Genomic DNA, 18,768 nt, shown 5'->3' with positions numbered 1-18,768 from the left:
ACAGCCTTAGAGAGATCTGCATTCCAAGCTCTGATCCAGATCTGAGAGTCAATGGAGATGCTGCCCTTTAAGGAGAGAGGAGTCAGTTCTAAATGAAAGAGGTCCAACTCTACCAAAAACAGAAAGCTGTCCCTTGATCCAACTCCAGGACTTATTGTGGCTTCTTTTCCAGAGTCCTAGGGTTCAAGCAGTAGCATCAGTGAAGCTGGAGAAGGGGTTGCTATAATACCCCTCCCTGGTTCCAAACTGCTAGAAGAAAACTCTGTGACCACAGATAATGACCCTATAGCCACAGATGACTAAGAAGGCACATTTCTAATTACTTACCTGTCTGGTTGCTCCCTGTCCCTGGGGCTTTAAAAGTAGCTTGCCAGCTATCCAATAAACTAATTAGAAAGGCTATTATGCCTTAATGGGTAACAAAGAAAATATGTACATGTTAGCAGTGCCCTTCAAAATGTGAATAATATGAGAACTTCAGGCATCCTGGCAGATTCAATGGATAGAGAGTTCAGGGGCAAAGGCTCACCTCAAGTAGTAAGTAGGGAGATGATGTAGTAAAGAAAGCATTGACCCTGGAGCTGGAAGACCTGGGTCGTCCAAATCGGGACTCTGCTCCTTAAGCCCTTACGACTCAGGGTCATTAGTTCTCTGAATCTGACTCCTAATTTGTAAAAGCGACGGTTAAGACTAGCTGAAAATAATAGATAAGGTTGACTTCAAACTTCCAAGTTTGCATAGTAATTAAATTTATTGTCCTAATTTCACAGATGAAGGAACCAAGTCTAAATTGTACCTCAAAGGAATCTCCACTGTAGCTTTATTGACAGGTGGTCATCCACTCTCTGCTTAGGAACTTCCAAGGAGGGGAAGCCCTTGCCTCTCAGAGCAGCCCAATCACTTTGGGACAAATCTGATCATTTGGAAGTTTTCCCTGATGCCAAGCCTAAATGTGACTCAATATTTGATTTCCATCCACTGCTCCTGGTTTTGCCCTCTAGGTCCCAATAGAATGCATCTGCTTGCTCCTCCCTACTTGCAGACAAACAAATATGATGTGTCCCCTTGGTTTTCTCCTCTCCAGAGTAACCGTCTAGGGCTCCTTTGGCCAACATTCAAACATCACCACCCTGCTTCCCCTCTGGGTGAGTGTATCAATGTCTTTCTTAAACTCTGGTGCTCAGAAATGAACACAGCACTCCAGATGAGATCTGATCCTCACCTCCCTATTCCTGCAGCCTGAGAAGACATGAGCTTTTTTGCGTGTGGTCCATCACACTGATGACTCAGTGAGCCTTCAGTCCCCTAATACCCCAGATCTTGTCCATAACGACTGCTCTCCCTCCATACTTCCTTCATCTTACGCTTGTGATGCCGACTTTTTGAGCCTATGGCAAATACTCTCCAGCCTCAATCTCCCAGGGCAAAGATGGCTACATCTCCCTGTCAGAATAATTTTACGATACTCTTGAGGGATTGAGGGTCTGTCTTTAATTTTGTTGGCTCAAGCCACCATTCTGATGCAGTCCCCTCCCTGTTAACCACCAGTGACTAGAAACATTTCATTCAACCAATGAACACTAATTTTTCTAAAGAATATTTAAAGATATAACAAAAACATGTGTCACCCCAACACCTCGGGGACACACTCTTCCCTAGCCCACTTCAGTCTCTGGGTAGAGTGGGCTCACACTGTATGCAGCTACTATATAGCATTGCTCCTCAGCAAGTCACAATCTCAGTTCCCGGCTGGGTACTCAACATCAGGACATCTCTCTCTGTCTCTGTCTCTGTCTCTCTGTCTCTGTCTCTCTGTCTCTGTCTCTCTCTCTCTCTCTCTCTCTCTGTCTCTGTCTCTCTCTCTCTCCCTCTCTCTGTCTCTGTCTCTCTCTCTCTCTCCCTCCTCTGGGCTGGCTATAAAATCTGGCATAGGCTTAACTCCTGGATTCCTGGACCTCGGGGGCTTGTTCTCCTGACCTTTTGAAACTCAAATCTGCCCTTGCCTTCAGATTACTCTCCACTTAAAAGAACAGACAGAGACAAAGAATCATGGCCAGGATTCACCAGCCACATGTGGGTCTCAGAGGGAGAGAGCCCAAGGGCTCTCCTCTTAAATCATGGCCTCTCGATAGACAAAGAGGCCAAGGCTGGTGCCTTTTGAATGGATCCTCAGCCAATCAAACACGTTTGTCCTTATCACTTGGGGAGTGGTGCCAGGATGCTGACATGGGCTCCAAAGCCTTCCCAAGACATTTCAATTCTTTATCATAATGATTCTTCCAGAGGTAGGCTCTCTATCCTCTTCCCTGTGAGAAATTGCCCCAGTGGCCTTCTGCATATGCTCATGTGGACTGGGCTTGGTGGCCAGTCAGCTGGTTCACACTCAAGTACAAATCTTGGCACTTATGCAGACCTCACTCCAACCTAGAAGATTCGGGCCACTGTCCTAGGTTGTCAAGATGGTTTTAGATTGTATGTTAACTCTTCCTCTCAGCCTTGAGCCTTCTGCAAATCTGACCAAATCTTGACTTTGATGATAACTAGCCCCATGACACCAGGCATGGTGTCTGAGACTCAATTTCTTCACCAGTAAAATGAGGACAACAACACCTGTAAAGCCTACTTTGGAGGGCTCTTGGGAGGCTCAAATGAGATTACATAAGGAAAGCCCTTTGAAAACTTTGACAAGTGTTCCATAAATGCTGGTTATTGAGATATCTTCCCCCTCTCCCTCTGCTCCTACCTAGGACTGAGTACTTATAGTATTCTATAGAATTAGCTTCGTGTAGCTTGTTGGAGTTGTGATGTTAAGGGTGAAGAGGGTGACAGAAAGAAAAGATTCCTGAGCACCTGTGAATGGCACTGAAATGTCCTGAGTCACAGGAAGCAGAATGTTCCATGTTTAGCCAAACTTTACAGGGTGAAATGAGCCACATGAATTTCAGTTCAGCCACCAGTTATTAAACACCTGCTGCATGCAAGGGCTTTTGATAGATGTTGGGGATACAAAGACAAAATCAAGGCATACTTGCTGCCTATGTTACTTAACGCTGTTTGCCTCAGTTTCCTCATCTGTAAAATGATCTGGGAAAGGAAATGGCAAACCACTCCAGTATTTTCCAAGAAAACCCCCAATGGGATCACAGAGAGCTGGACTTGACTGAAATGACTAAACAACAACAACACAACTGGAAAAGAGAGGGATAAATACAGGACGATTTGAGGAGGGAGTCCTAAGACCTAGGGGAAATCAAGGAGGGCTTCCTGCAGGAAGTGTAATTTGAGATGAGCCTAGAAGGAAGCCAACAGTCCAATATATTAGACAGTAATAAGAGCTGACATTTAGAAAGAGCTTTAGGGCTTGAAAAATGTTTTCTCTCTATTATCTCATGTCAGTGCCCCCTCCCGGTAACCACAACCCATAAGAGAAGTGACAATAGCTTGGATTTTACAGATAAGGAAACTGATTCTGAGGGAAGCTAAGTATCCATTCAGTAAGTGACAGCTGACAGCTAGTGTTCCAGCCAGGTCTTCCTGACTCCCAGTCAGTGCCCTGGCCTTGGCAGGACACTAAGGGGCAGAGATGAGACTGCACACCAGGTGTAAAGGACAGGCTGGACAAAAGCATGGATGGGGGAAATGGAATGCTGAGTCAGGGCATGGCTAGATCTGAAATAGGGAGTGTGTGAAAGGGAATGATGGGAAGGCAGGGAAGGGCCAGATTGTCCAGGACTCTAAATGCCAAGATGAAGAGTTGGCCTTCTACTATATGGCCCACAGGAAGCCCCAGTAGGATTTCGAGGAGGCCAGTGACTGGTCAGGCTGTGCTTTATTTAGTAGGGTTATTTTGGCAGCTGTGTAGAGGATGGGTTGCCTCCCAGTCACAGGAAGGCCTATCTAAGAGCCCCACCTGCTCTGAGAAGGCAGTCTAACCTGCCCCTGTATCTGCCATGTGGGAGCTAAATAATGCCAAGCATGGAATTTCACCATTTTCTTTGGATGAGAATCATTGCAATAAGAGATGGAAACTGGGCAAAGTGTCATAACACCAGGGCACCTCAAAACCAGCCAAGTGCAGTATGGGAATGATTCCTGGGGTAGGTGCTCCTATAATTATTCCAAGCTAATGATTAAAAACTGGGGCTTCCTATAGCCAAACTTCCAAGGAGCTTATAATAACAACTCTTCCCACTTGGTATTTCCAAATGACTTTCAAATTATTAATTAGCTTAACCCATCCCACATTCCTAGGATCCAAGCCAGTGCCATCGCTTTGAAGACCAAGAGAGGTGAAATTATAATTTGTTGAAAGCTCTATTGCAACATCATCTAAATTGACTTCCTAACCATTGCTAGTCTGTCTTTCGTCAAGGAAGCCAAGCTAATTTCATTAGAGCATCAAATTAGAAGATTATATTGTCAGTTAGATGTCGTGTGCCAGATAGACCTAATACAAGGTTGAAAATAATGTGTCAAAACTGAAATCTTTGAATACATTTGCCATTATCTGGACAAAATGTTTACTACCTTTTTTAAAAAAAATGAATATTTAAAAACTCCCACTAAAGATAAAAGGGTAGTTTATCATTCTGGAACCAAGACTACCCACACCAGCCTGGCAGGGTTCCATTAGAAAACACTGTCTCTATTCTTCTCTACAAAAGTTCCTTTTTTAAAAACTCCAAATTGACCTTCATTCAAAGGTTACACACTGAAAGTCTTCCTTTCCTGTAGAAGCTTTTAGTTTTCTGCTTTCAACCTCAGTATCTTACAGATAAAGAGGCCTTGAATTGCAAATAGATTTTTGCCACTATACAGATATTGGCCAGCAATGTAGCTCTGCCTATAATCTTTGCTAGAGTACTCCCCCACCCCCCACCCCCAATCATTCTTATACCACTAACCACAGATCACGGAGATTTCAGATGAAGTGGTATAAGAAATGTTTCTAAATCTCAAAGCAGTTTGCTGAAGTATTAAAAAAAAATTCCAGAGTCACAAAATCCCAAGAATAGACTCATTAACTCTCAGACGGGAAATGAACCTCAGAGGCCATAACTAGGTAAGAATATTCTGTGCACACCATCTGACCTGGGGTCCTCCTGTCTTTGCTCCAAAGCCCACAGGGAAGGGGAGTCCATTTCCTCCTGAGCAGCCCCCTCCATTTTTTTATGTTCTCCTAGCTAGAAAGTTGGCTTGTGCCTCAACCCTGCCTCTCTAACTTCCTCCCATGAGCAGCTCCTGGGTCTGCCCTCTGGGCCTTCTCAGAACAAGGCTGATTCCTCTCCTCTGTGAAGGTCCATCCTCTACTTGAAGAAACATTAGCAGGTCTCTGCCCAAGGAGTCCCTTCTTTAAACTAACTGTCCTCCATGTCTTTAGCTTGAAGACCCTCGCGTGAGCCAGCCCATCTCTTGTTTCCTTGCTTTAACTAGGCCAACCCCAACATCTGAGGTGCACTCACTCCTCACCTCTGATTCTGAGTCCCTAGCTTCTCTGAGGTTTAGACCCAAAAGGAGGCCTTCTCTGCTCTCCCCTGTTGCTGGAACCCCTGCTCTAGAAGCTACTATGCATTAACTATATAGTTTGTGGTTACTTCTACAGCCTCCAATCCTCATAGAATAAAGCTCCTTGAGGGCAGGGACTGTTTGACTTGTCTTTGTCACTCCAGCCCCAGCTAGCACAGAGTCTGGCACTTGGGAGTTACCTAATACTATAAATGCTTTCTGAGCATGGTATGAAGAAAAAGCCATGAACTAGCTCTCTGCGTGGCCTTCAGCAAGGGCTTCAACTCTGACTCCAGCTTCCTCCTCCATAGAAAGGGGGAGTGGGAACTGGAAGAACTCCTGGGTCCCTTCCATCCCCTGATGGATGAGTGTCTAGCAAAATAAACCAGAATTCCTTTGCTCAGTGAGCATTCTTTCACTGGGTGCCTGGAACAGGAAAGCGGAAAAACTACCTTGCCCTCAGGGAGCTTAAGACAAACAGATTCTGGCAGCAAAAGAGCAGATGCCTCTAATGTGCTGTGACCCACATTCTCCTTTTGTGAAGTGGGAATGCTTGCTGATATACTTTGTAGGGCATTAAACTAAAAAAATAGTGCATCAAACATCCTCAGAGCGCTGTAGATGAAAGGCCACCCGAGTTCAAAGTCCTCCACTGCAGTTTGGAGCACCCCATATAGAGTGCCTAAGGTCTTTGAAGTACATCGTTTATATTATCTCACTTCAGCCCCCTTAACAACACGGGATGGTTGGTGAATGTGGGTGGAGGCCAAGAGAAGGCCTGAAGATGTCTTGGCTTATTAAAGCCCCTACCAATGATCAGCTTTGCCTGTTTCATGAACCAGGACTGGGATTTCATGGGTGTAAGGAGCTGCAGGAGAAATCAGTCAATCAAAGCTCTGTGGTGTTTGAGAGGTGCCTGGGTGATGAGGGAGCAGGTCACTTGCTCAGGAGCCCACAGCTGGCATGTGTGAGGCGCAGCTCTGGGACTCCAAGGCCGACTCTCTACCCGCAATGCCAAATGACCTCTCATTTTCCTGTTGATATCTCAGTCTTCCTTTCCTCAGCCAAATTGTCTAATGCTGCCATGACAACTCTTCCTTGGGGACCAGTTATTAAAAGGCCATTTAACATGGTGGTGCATTTAATGGTGGGCATCCCAGCCAATCTCAGATGGAAGAACTTGTCAATGTAGTAGACAGCATCTGCCCAGCCTTCGGTGACAAGCTGGCCAAGCAAAAAATTGCTTTCTTTGGTGAAATTCACCCCCCTGAACTTGCTAGATTCTCTTTGGAAATCAAGATATTGAATATCTACTGTCAGAAAAAGCATTGCATCTACAGTTATTTCTCACTTATTAACTGACATTAACAAGAATAAGTCAGGAGTTTGCTGCATCCTGCTGCTTTGTCAGTTATATATTCCAACCTTTATTTATTCATAAAGGTTTCCTTTTCTGTGAATCAGTACCACTTAATTTGGTACCCAGCTTAACCCAGGGGCAGCTTTGAAAAGGGGTTGACAGGGAGTCATGAATTCTCGAAAAAAGATTTCTTAGTTTACAATGTTTATGCCTGAAGAAAAAACTGATAAAATTACAAGAGTAAACAAGGTTTCCTTTTACTTCTTAATTAGTAAACTTAAAGAATATTCCACTTTTGACCAGACTTCTCATCTTGGAGATCTTACCTTTAGTTAAATAAATAACAGGTATCTTACATTTCCTTCTCTCTCCTGTGAAACTTGCTAACAATGTCACACCTATCCAAATAGTTGAGTGTGTGTGTGTATGTGAAGGAAAAAAACCCTCAGGAAGAAATGGTACCAAGTGAGTTCATACCTTTGGAATGTAAATTCTCAGGCAACCTTGAGATCTGGGTTAAAACCTGAGGGCAAGCTAGAGTCAGAGCCAAACAATCTGAACAATGTCCTTCACAGACATAATTCCCAGGATTGAATGCCCAGGCACTATCCACATTTCTTTATCCAGTGTAACCCACATTTAGGGGTTTCCATATCAGCAATCCTGCCCCTCTCATGTCCTCTGGAATAAAACCTGAACTCCCCTATTTAACATTTGAAGCCCTTTATAACTGATTCAGTAATCAGTATTTTCAAGTGCCCACTGTGGAGCGGGCACTGTGCTGGGTACTACTGTTGTTTCTCCTTCCTTTTCCAAAAGGCCCAGTAACATCACAGGGAGATATATTGACTTTCTAGTGAATTGGATTTAAGTGAGGCAGAGTTACAAAAAATCATCAGCCTCACTCTCTCTTCAAGAGTCCCTGAAGTCTGGGAGCAGAACAAAAGTGAAGATGACTGGCGATGTCTGGATGCAGTGCACCTTGGGTCTTTGGTGTCTGACCAAGCTCTAAGAAATCACAGGGCCTGCTTCACAAAGCCGCCTTCATGGCTGTTGGAACAAGTTGTTCTCCTCCACCCAACCTGCCAGGGGAAGTCTTCACATGCTTGGGGTGGAGACCCCCCCACCTCAATGATGGGTTTGTGACCTGTCGGTTCCCCTTAGCCTGGTTTAGTTTGTCTGCAGAGACAGCTTGCTGGGGTGTGGCCACTGCCCAGGGTATGGCTTCTTGGAGCCACAGGTGAGAGTTGGGTGATAGGTGGACACCGAAGGCGGATGGGCAGCCCTCAAACCAGAGGCGCTGGTCCTCTTTGAGCACTGACACACCCCACTGTGCTAGGCCCTAGAGACACAGAGACAAAAGTGAAACAAACAGCCCCTACCCTCAAGAAGCTTATATCGTATATACAACATGCCTTCAAGAAGCTTATATCAAGAGAAGGATGGGTTGATTGTTGTCTTTCTATTCCCAGCATGTAGCACATTGTCTGACACATAGAAGGTGCTTAACTATACGTGATGTGTGGAAAATCTAGAACCTACAGCAGCAGCTCATGTAATAGAGAAGCTCATTTCCCAGTCTTTATCTTAAACCTCCAACAAGTCATATCCCACATCATTCAGTGTGAGGCTGAGCAAGAGAGGTGTGACGTGATGCCAAGTGAGGGCTGTTTAAGAAGGAATATGGAGGTTGGCATGGTGCAAAAAGAAATGGGTAGGGTAAATACCCACAGTCACTGAAATTGGAGGCAATGACTAATGGACTGTCATAAGGAATTTCTGTTGTGAGGGAGAATCGGACACAGCAGTAACCCTTCTTTTGGGGTAACCAAAGCCCAGAGAAATTATATGACTGGTACAAGGTAACTTTGAAGTCAGGCTTAGAGTTGGAACCCAGGTATGCTGACCTGGAACTCGGGGCTCTTTCCACCATAACACACTCACTGTCTTTGAGAATTGAGTCCAAGAGGCAGAGGGAGAGAAAGAGACAGAGAGAGAAAGAGAGACAGAAAGAAAACAGAGAGAGGAGAGAGAAAGGGAGTGGGGGGTGGGGGAGAGAGACAGAGACAGAAAGAAAACAGAGAGAGGAGAGGGAAAGAAAACAGAGAGAGGAGAGGGAAAGGGTGGGGGGGAGAGAGAGAGACAGACAGAGACAGAGAGACAGAGACAGAAAGAAAACAGAGGAGAGGGAAAGGGTGGGGGAGAGAGAGAGAGAGAGAGAGAGAGAGAGAGAGAGAGAGAGAGAGAGAGAGAGACAGAGAGAGAGAGTGCTGGGTAAACAATCTTCATGAGTCTTCTCTGATAGTTCCCTGGTTGTTGGGAGTTTGGGGATTCAAACATGACTGCCACATTTCAATAGTACAAACACTATCAGAAGCTATTTCACACTCCAGTGACTTCCTAAAGAAGAAAGAGCAAAATAGCCATTTATTCAACAGTCCGATGGTGTACACTAGGCATATATGATCTCTTCTCATGGGCATTAAATCTCTCTGAAACCAGAAGAATTTGAGCATTTGAGGCCACGGGGAGAAGAGAAGAGGGCACCCAAAGAATCAACAGGAAGAAATGCTTTCTACAGATACTTATTTTGGTAGTTTCATTGTGACTTAAACCTTTAAGTGATAAAAGGAATGCGTAAGCACGGATAATTGCTGAGTTAAATTAAGGCGGAAACTGGATAATAATTGGGTTATTCAGTAATTATTTTGTCTCTGACTGATGCTATGTTGAGAGCAGATTTTTTTGTTGCTTTAAAATACCACACAGTTGTACCACCTTTCCCAGCATGCTTTTTGTCTTTGTGTGCCTTTAGTTCTTACATAAGCAAAACAAAGGACCCCTTTGCCATCAGAGGTGATTGTGCATTTCAGATGTATTTCAGAGGATTTTTTGGTTAAAAAGAACAGAGAAGATCCAACTGAAAAAGATCTGACAAGAGAGGGAAATGATCAGAAAATTACTGCTACTTTCATACTAATGATGAAGACCATTCATGTCATCTTGGTACTGATCAAACACCTTCCATAAGAAGGCTATGCTTATCCCCTGTAGCCTGGCCTCCAAAGTTACCATCTATTTATTTTGTGTGTACCAATATACCTTCCCCTCTTGATGTCCCAGTCCACCAATGACTCCTTCGATTAATGAAGGTAGCCATGAACTTTCCCCTTTATTAACCAACTGTCTCGCACAGCTCCCACCAGACACAGAATACTGAAACTCAGCTGGATGCTAACTTCACATCTCTGGAGGGATGCCAAAACCCCACTCTATTCTCACCCTTGGATTCATTATCCTCTTGTTCGGGGACCATCCAATGGTCTTGAAATCTACCCTGCTGCTTCCCTGCATAAAGCCACCCTTTCCATCTGCCGTAGCTTGAATCTGAATATGAGCCTTCCTTTATATGGTGTCTCCTCCAATCGGTGTGTGAGTTCCTTGAGAGCCCAGATCATATCGAATTTTTATTTTTATCTCCAGCATGTGGTCCACTTCTTGGCACAGAGTATGTGTGCTGTCTCTTCCTATTAGAATGTCAGCTTCTTGAAAGGTAGGGACTGTTTCTGCTTTTCCTTTCTGTCTTCAGTGCTCAGAACAATGCCTAGCATGGAGCAGATGCCTGTTAATGCACTGATTGGTTAACTACTTATATACAGTCTGCTTTGTGTCACCTGAAGTGCCTCATGCTTCCCCACCTTATGTTTTGTTTTGTTTTCCCCACCATTTCCGATGCCCTTATTCCTTTACACCCGGGATTCTTTCATGGCCTTTAAAGCCCAATTTATAGAATCATATATCAAGAGTTAGACCGGGGCCTTAGAGACCATCTTGTCCAATCCTTCCATATTTTATATATGAGGAATCAAAGGCATGAAGGAGTTAAGTGACATTGTTCAGGGTCACATGGCTAGTAAGTGTCTAAAGGAGAATTTGGAATCAGATCTTTCTGACTGCAAATCTACTGCCCTGTCTGATTAGCTTCTTCCCAAACGTCATTTCCTACAGAAAGTCTCCTTTGAATGCTCCCCTCCCTCTCAGGAACAAGTCTTCCCACCTCACAGGGTGCTTTATTTTGCACTCCTCCAACATACTTGTGTTATATTGAGCATTGTGGTCATCTCTGGGTGTTTCTTAGCCCTGCACTGATCTGTGAGCCTCACAAGGGAAGGGACTTTGTACTTATCCAAACTTGATTTGTTTTCAGGGCCCTCACACAGTACTTTACACAAAGAGGGGACTCCATGTTTGCTGAACGATGTCCTTACGTTGATATTAAGGTGCTTTCAATAGTGTATCAGTCAACATGCGCTTTTAGCTGATAAGGTATTACTGGTGATTCTAGGTCAACCAGACGCTCTGGCACAAAGGGCTAAGGATGTAGTCAGTTACCATGGAACAGATTCCCCAATGATTGGAGGGAAACTGGACCTGAAAAACAAATCACAACTTACTTTTGAAAGCAAGCCATTTGGAACAGAGAAATATCTAGGGGAAAAGATTAATCTAGGTCCATTTTTTTTCTTTTAAAGAGTTTCCCTATAACCCAAATCCCTGGAGGCACGAAAGTATAAACAGAAGGTATAAACATGACATCTCAGAACTGATTTTTATTTGAATTTCTCAGAGGACTAGACACTGCTTCAACCAGATGAAGGTGCCAGTAGCAGAAATTCAAAGTCAATGAGGTTGTGCCCCAGCCCAGCCACTGGTTACAATGATATTGATACCTACTCAGTTTCTTCTCAAATTTTTCATTAATCCCGTGATTCCTGTCCTAATACTAATGATCTCATAACAGACATAATATTTATTGTATCCACTGTTTTATGGTGAGTTTTTAAAAAGTTTTTGAAAGATTTTTTTTAAAAAAAGTGTTAGATGAAAATAGTCTATTAGCTATTTACAATATGTAATGCACAGAGAAGGGCTATGTTAGCAAAAACAAAAGTTAAAAAGGACATTCCTAAAATATGCTACCATCTCTGCCACAAAACCATATATAGCTCTTTTGTGGAAATCCTTCCAGAACAACTTACTTCCCTGTGCCATTTTCCTAATCCCCCAAAGCTAGGTGGAGTCCATAGTGAGATAGTGATGATGGTGGTGACTAGAACTTCGAGGTTTGTAAAGCACTTGACAAATATTATCTCATTTAATCCTCACAACAACCCTGGGAGGTAGGTACTATTATTATCACACCAATTTTACAGATGCGGAAACTGAGGCCGACATAAGTTAAGGGTTTTGCTCAAAGCTGCACAACCAGTAAGTATCTGGGGTTGGATTAGAACTCAGGTTTTCCTGACTCCAAGGCCAATGTTGCATCTGTTGGGCCACCAAGATGGAACTGAAAAGCATGGAGGAGCATTTAGTAATGTCTAGAACTTAGTGCCAGGTGGTGTTCTCCAAACCAGAGCTCGAAGAGAAAAGTGATCTGGTCCTTGTTCCCACGTTCTGATGAGAGGGCACAGCATGGGCTGGATTCCGAGAGTTCAGCTACAGAATAGTTGCTGGGGCAAGGTCAGTGACATGGCCCAGGCTTTCTCAGATGGAAGAATGAACAGAAGTCAAAGATAGTAGGTAGCTGTCTCCATCACAAGATCACAAAACCAGGGTGAGCAAAGGATTATGTTACAGGTAAGGAAACTGAGTCTCAAGGAAGTAAGAGGACTTGCCCAGGGCCACACAGCTAGTAAGCCTCAGAGGTGGACTCTGAAAGGACTAGCCTTTCTTCTTTCTTCTAGGCAGGAATGCATCAAGAAATTTCAGGCAGTTAAGCTATCTAATAAGAGATTAAAGTATCTAATAAGAGATTTTCTGCCTTCCTGGCCACTTAAACACCAATGGTATCTTACATACAAGTCTTCATTCAATTATTTAGCAAGCACTTTCTAAGCCCCCAGCTGGATCCATGGCACTATGCTAGGCAATGGAGACACAAGAACTGGGCCAATAAAACATCTCCACGGAGAATTCAGCACAAAGCCCATGAAAAGCCAAACATCTGGCTGGGATGGGGGACAGTACGATGGCCATTCTGTTTATCAATAGATGCTCTGTTCTGGTGCAAAGCTCAGCTGGGCTGAGGAAATACTCTCTCCTCAGGTCTGTTCCCCACCCCTGCCTCACAAAGCCCACCTTTGGGAACAATTGGGCCCCATCATTAGTTGATTTGCCACACCCACAAAAGCAAAAATGCTTCTCCTTCAAAGAGGAACATTTAGCTTTCTGTTACTAACTGAAAGAACACTTCCCCAGCAACAGGAAAAGCTGAAAAGGACATCTATTTTTAAAAACAAAACGTGAAATGCTCAGCATTTTACTGGTTTGGTGACTATGAAGGTGCATAAATCACAGCTGTCAACATAGGGTGCCCGCCCCACCTCAAACCATAGGTTTCAAGAAGCCACAACATGACTTCATTCCACTTTTCATGGGTGGTTTTTTGCCTTGCCTGGAATCAGACTCTTTTCCTGGGACTTTGCTGCCTTGTCGGAGCCTCTGGCTGTGCTAGTGCACTCTGAACACGAGGAAGGGATGGGGTGAGGACGACAGGAGAATTCCTCTCCACCATGGGACGAATCATTCATTGCAGAACCAATCCCGGGTCAGAGGAAGAGCTTTTGATGACTGTGATGAAATATGAGCATGATGGATATGGGGAAGTGATTCAAAGACAAACAGCTATGGATGTTTGGGTTTGCCTGGTTAAGGGAATCTCAACCTTCTTTGGGTCATGGACCCCTTTAACAATCTAGGAAAGACATGAACCTTGCCTCAGAGAATCGGGCTCCTGAGCACATAAAATAACATATATTACATTACAAAGGAAATCAATGATGAGTGAAACTAGAGATGTAATTTGTATTTATTCGCTTGTCTACCCATTGGTTCATTTATTTATTCATGAAGGAATGAATGTTTATTTATTGTCGTCTGAGTTTGCAGAACCCCCCAAATCGCTCCAGGTTAAGAAACCACTGTCTAATCCAACATTCTCATTTAAGAGATTAAGAAACCAAGGTCCAAAAAAGTTAAGACATCTACTCATGGCTAGGAGACAATTACTAATCAATCAGTCAACAAACAATAGCAAAGGCATTAAAGTAATCTAGGACTAGATACCAAGCCTTGGATGGCCGGTTCAATGTGCTTCCCAGTGGCCCCTCCATAGCCACATTCCTACCATCTTGCCCGTGTTACAGATGGCTAACAATTCTCAAGCTCTGCCTGTTTCTGGGATTTTTCACCACCCCCAACATCCTCAGCTGAAGCAGATGAGCAGGCCAAGTTAATCTGGCCGGTTGCTACAACTCCTAGTTGCCTAGCTCCAGAAAACAGGCTTTCCCAAGGCATTCTGCTTCATCTCAGGACATGAGCCAGTCAGACACGGACAAAGTAAGTGCAGCCTCTGATCTCAAACTTCTTCTGGAAAAAAAGAAGGAAATGACTTGAAGCGGCTGCTCACTTGTCTCTCTCCTAAGGAAGGTCAATAGTGGGAGAGCGCTTTTCAATCCTGAAGCATCAGGCAAGCAGGTGGCACTCTGATCACTGCTAGGAAGACCCCACGCCAGGAGAAGGGGCCTGGCAGGCTCACTCATTACTGGTGCAGCTTCCTGACCTCGCTCCTTCCTCCTGGGGAGAAGAAACTCCTCTAAAAACAAAGCTGAGTTTCTAGCCTAGATTCCTCGATAGTTCATGCCCCTGGTTAAGACATCAAAAACAATCATCCTCAGATATTCACATTTGAGATCCGTGAGCTCACTGAGATGATTCTTTCCAACAAGGCAGATCTCCGTCCCTCCCTGCATGCCCATCCTGTGACTCTTGCATGTGTCTTCCCATATGTTCGCTGCAAGGGATCTACCCAACCTGCTGTAACAGTAGACAATGACAGCAAAGATTGTCAAGCAATGGACCAAAGGCCTACTGCTTTTGTATTTAAAAACTGAAATTGAATTTGACCAAGCAGGCGCAATGAGCCAACCAAACATGAAGATGGTTCTTGGGATGGAGGGGGGACTTCAACAGAGGCTTACCTACCTCCTCCTTCTTTTTTACTCTTGCCTCTTCTAAGCTTCAGGTGGCCAAGGTCTTGGACCAAAGAGCCATCCTACATCTGGGTGCTGTTAAACCACTTGGTCCATCTGCTGCTGCTGGTCATCAGCAGACCTGTTCACTGGGTTATGGGAATCGGCTTTTCCACAGACAGGAGTTAGCTCGTCCCTGCCTGCACCACAGTTGACAGAGGACACCGTAGTATTCAGTCTGGGCACAAGCCTCAGTGATTACACCTGGATCACTTCTCTGGTGGTCACTGGGTCTCATTGGAGAGCCCATCTCAAGCTTTCAGAGCTGCTTTGTTAAGAAACTAGAGGTGATGGAACAGTGCAATCAAGGAGCGATAATCAAAGGCTGGATAATTCTGGCCCTCCTTTGAGGACATCCAGTTTTGTTCAGACGTTAAAGCCATATGGCAAGCATCTCTTCAAGCACCTGGTTTGCTTCAAAGCTCATCTCTAGTGCCCCTTCTACATGTAACCTTCCCTAATGGCCCAAATGTTCATGCCCTTTGTCACCCAAACAACTTGTATTTACTCTGCATAGAGTAAGAGCTAGGATTTATATATTACTGCAAGGCTGGCACACCACTGTTACGTACAGTCTCTCACTTGGTCCTCACAATAACCCTTTAAATAGGTGCTACCATTATTCCCATTTTACAGATTGGAAACCCGAGGCTGACTTGACCAGGGTCACAATGCCAAGGAAAGGTCTAACTTCAAAGCCAACGCTCCACAGGCTGCACCATTTAGCTGCCTTTATACATTCCACAGATACTTACAAATATATACATACTTCTCATTCCCCCATCAGAAGGTGGCTTCCTTCAGAGCAGGGGCTGTTTCTTTTTTGTATGTATGTAGCCTGTAGCACAGTGCCTGGCACACAGTAAGTGCTTAATAAATGCTTCTTGATTGATCTGTTGGTTCTGTTTCTTTGTCCATCTAATGACATCCATCAAGACAGAGAGCAACAACAGCTGGTAATGTTCTTCTCTTTATTTTCTACCCCCTTCATCCCACTCTAGGCATGAGCAGTAGTTTTAGGATGAGGTCCCTTCCCTATGAACTTGCCTTCCCCTCCCTCCTGCATTCTGGAGGCAAGAAAATACACTCCTGAGCTTATCTCTTCATGTTTGCCTCTTTCTTCCCCGTTTTTATGGAGGCCTTTTTCAATGTCTCTGATGTAGAGTCCTAATATGTCAGCCATTAGTGCCCCCTCTGCATTCTCAAATGACTTTGTATTAACTCTCTCTAAAGATGAAGTTCAATTGGTTATCCCATCCATTTCAGCTAGTCGAAAAGCATTTATTAACCTACTACATGCCAGGCAGGTGCTAAGAGATTTTAAAAGTAATTACCTTTCTGGCAAAGAATTGGAAATTGAGGGCATGCCCATCAATTGGGGAATGACGAAACAACTTATGGAATATGATGCTGATGGAATACTATCGACAAAGGGAATGATTTTAGGAAAACCTGGGGAGATTTATATGAACTAATGTAAAGTGAAGTGAGCAGAACCAGCAAAACACTGTGTACAGTAACAGCAATACTGTACGATAATCAACTCTGAAAGACTTAGCTACTCTGACCGATACAATGATCCAAGACAATTCCAAGGGACTCATGATGAAAAATGCCATCTACCACCTGAGAGAGACTGAGGAATTCTGAATGCAGATTGATTGAAGGAGATTTTTTTTCACTTTCTTTTTTTCTTAACATAGCTAATATGAAAATGTTTTACATGACTTCATATGTATAATGGGTATTGTATATCTTGCCTTCTCAATGGGTGGGGGCAAGGGGTGGAAGGAGTGGAGAGAAAATGGAACTGAAAATAAGAATAAAAACTAAAAGTAATTTCCTTTCTTAGGTGAGATCACTTTTTGACTGAATGGATCAGAAGAACCCAGTGTGAAAAGGGGCTTCACACCTCATTGAATTAAACAGAGCCATTGGGCAAAGACTGATCATACCCTGAGGAGTTTATATAAACGGGAAGAGTTAACTCAGAATCTGCTAGAAGTTTGAATGGCTGGAAGTGGAAAAGAAGAAGTGGGTCCTACCTAGTAAAGCCAAGAACCACCAGCCCTGATGCAACCAGTGATAGGAGAAAGAGACATAGCAAAGAAGGGAGAGATAAAGGTGGAGAGGAGGAGGAAGTGCTCTCCAGGTATATCAAAGCAGCAGACCTCGACTGATGCCACCAGATGTAACCACCTACTCACACACAGGGGAAAATCCAAGACGGTCTTCTCTTGCCCCAACTTCCCCTTCCAGCGCCTGTCTAGTCACAGATACCATGATATAATCTGCTAATTTCATCCTCCGAATGTTTCCAGTAACCTGAATTTTCGCCTCAACCACAAAGAGGCCAGGGATTAACTAAAGAAGATATGAGAGCACAGTTAGGTAGAGGGTTCAGCTTCTGTCTAAATGTTAGAAATTCTCCTACCTGGGAGCTTGAAGCAATTGTGGTTGAAATCATAAATTTTTCTCTAAAATAAACTCCCTAAAGTTGCAAAGGAGAAAACCACATGTATCTTAGGGAGTTATTATATTGCCTACAGACCTAAAGCAAACTAAGAGAGTGTTGGAAAGAAGACCACTCTTCAAGGGCTCCAGAGGTTGTTAGATTTCCCATTGTCCCATGGGTGGCTTCAAAGTATCGTCCAGGAGATTCCTCCATCGGCTGATGACAATGTCTACACTGAGAGACAAGGACAGACTGTCAGCTTCACAAAGAGCCCGGGAAAGAACCTATATCTTGTTTAAGGGGGTCTTGTTGAGTATTCACAAAGGACTTCTGGCCACCCCAAGGGGTGAGTTACTGCTTTGCCATCTGTACCTCAAGCTTTGAGTCCACCTTCCCTCGGGCTCTGTGTACACTGGGAGAGTGTATCACAGCCTTTTGACCTGATGTTTTACCCCAACCATTCTGTATTACAGTAAATACCCCTTGCTAAAAGCTACTCAAGGCTCGATGACCAAAGTGAGGATGTCAGTGACTCTCCCCTTACCCCTCAAAGCACCTCTGGCTGCTCAGGGGCTCCTCAGGCACCACGATGGGAAGATGTAGCCTTGTTCCAGGGCCCAAGACTCACCTGTCAGATTGGGAGCTTTTATGGGCTTCGTTTATGTTTAATCATCTGCTGGCATGACAGGTCCCTCCAAAAGAATTCAAGCTTGAGAGCAGGGAAAGGACTCTTAATTTTTTGTTTTTGTATTCCCAGCCCCCGGTACTGTGCCTAGTAGAATAGAGCGCATAGTAGGCCTGAGTAAATGCTTTGAATTGAATCGATTTGGTGCACAGTTTGTAACTGAAGCTACTTGAACTACAAGCCCTTTCCTGAATCTCCTTAAGCTTCCTTTGAATCTCTTCCCATGATTTACTTTGCTTCAGGAGGATGGGGTTCCTTGCCTATGGGATTGACATCGAGGCCTTATTCATCACCTGCTCTCCCAGAGTGCCTAGCTGCACGCCTGGAGCGGGCCAGGGCTCGCCAGATGTTTAATTTCATTCTATGACTGGCCTAGTGATAACCTCGATGTCAGGGGCATGGCTGTATTCCTTCTTGGGCTCTGCCCATTTCTGATTTGGGGATCTATGAAAATCCTGAATAGGGAACAATTCAGGAATTAAAGGCTCACGCTGGACTCCCAGATGACAAAGCTTTAAGTCACTAGCCTGGCCTGTTAAATATTCATGCACCTCCTTCTCTGTTTTCTTTGTTTCTAGGTTGGAACAGTATCTTTTTCCAGGCTCCTGGTTGTCTCCAGTAACTCTTGATTTTTTTTTTTCCCTTACTGTTCCAATACTATTTCTGAAAC

This window comes from Trichosurus vulpecula, chromosome 5 (genome assembly GCF_011100635.1).
Source record: "Trichosurus vulpecula isolate mTriVul1 chromosome 5, mTriVul1.pri, whole genome shotgun sequence".
NCBI lineage: Eukaryota > Metazoa > Chordata > Mammalia > Diprotodontia > Phalangeridae > Trichosurus > Trichosurus vulpecula.
Note: the sequence above shows the minus strand (reverse complement) of the source record.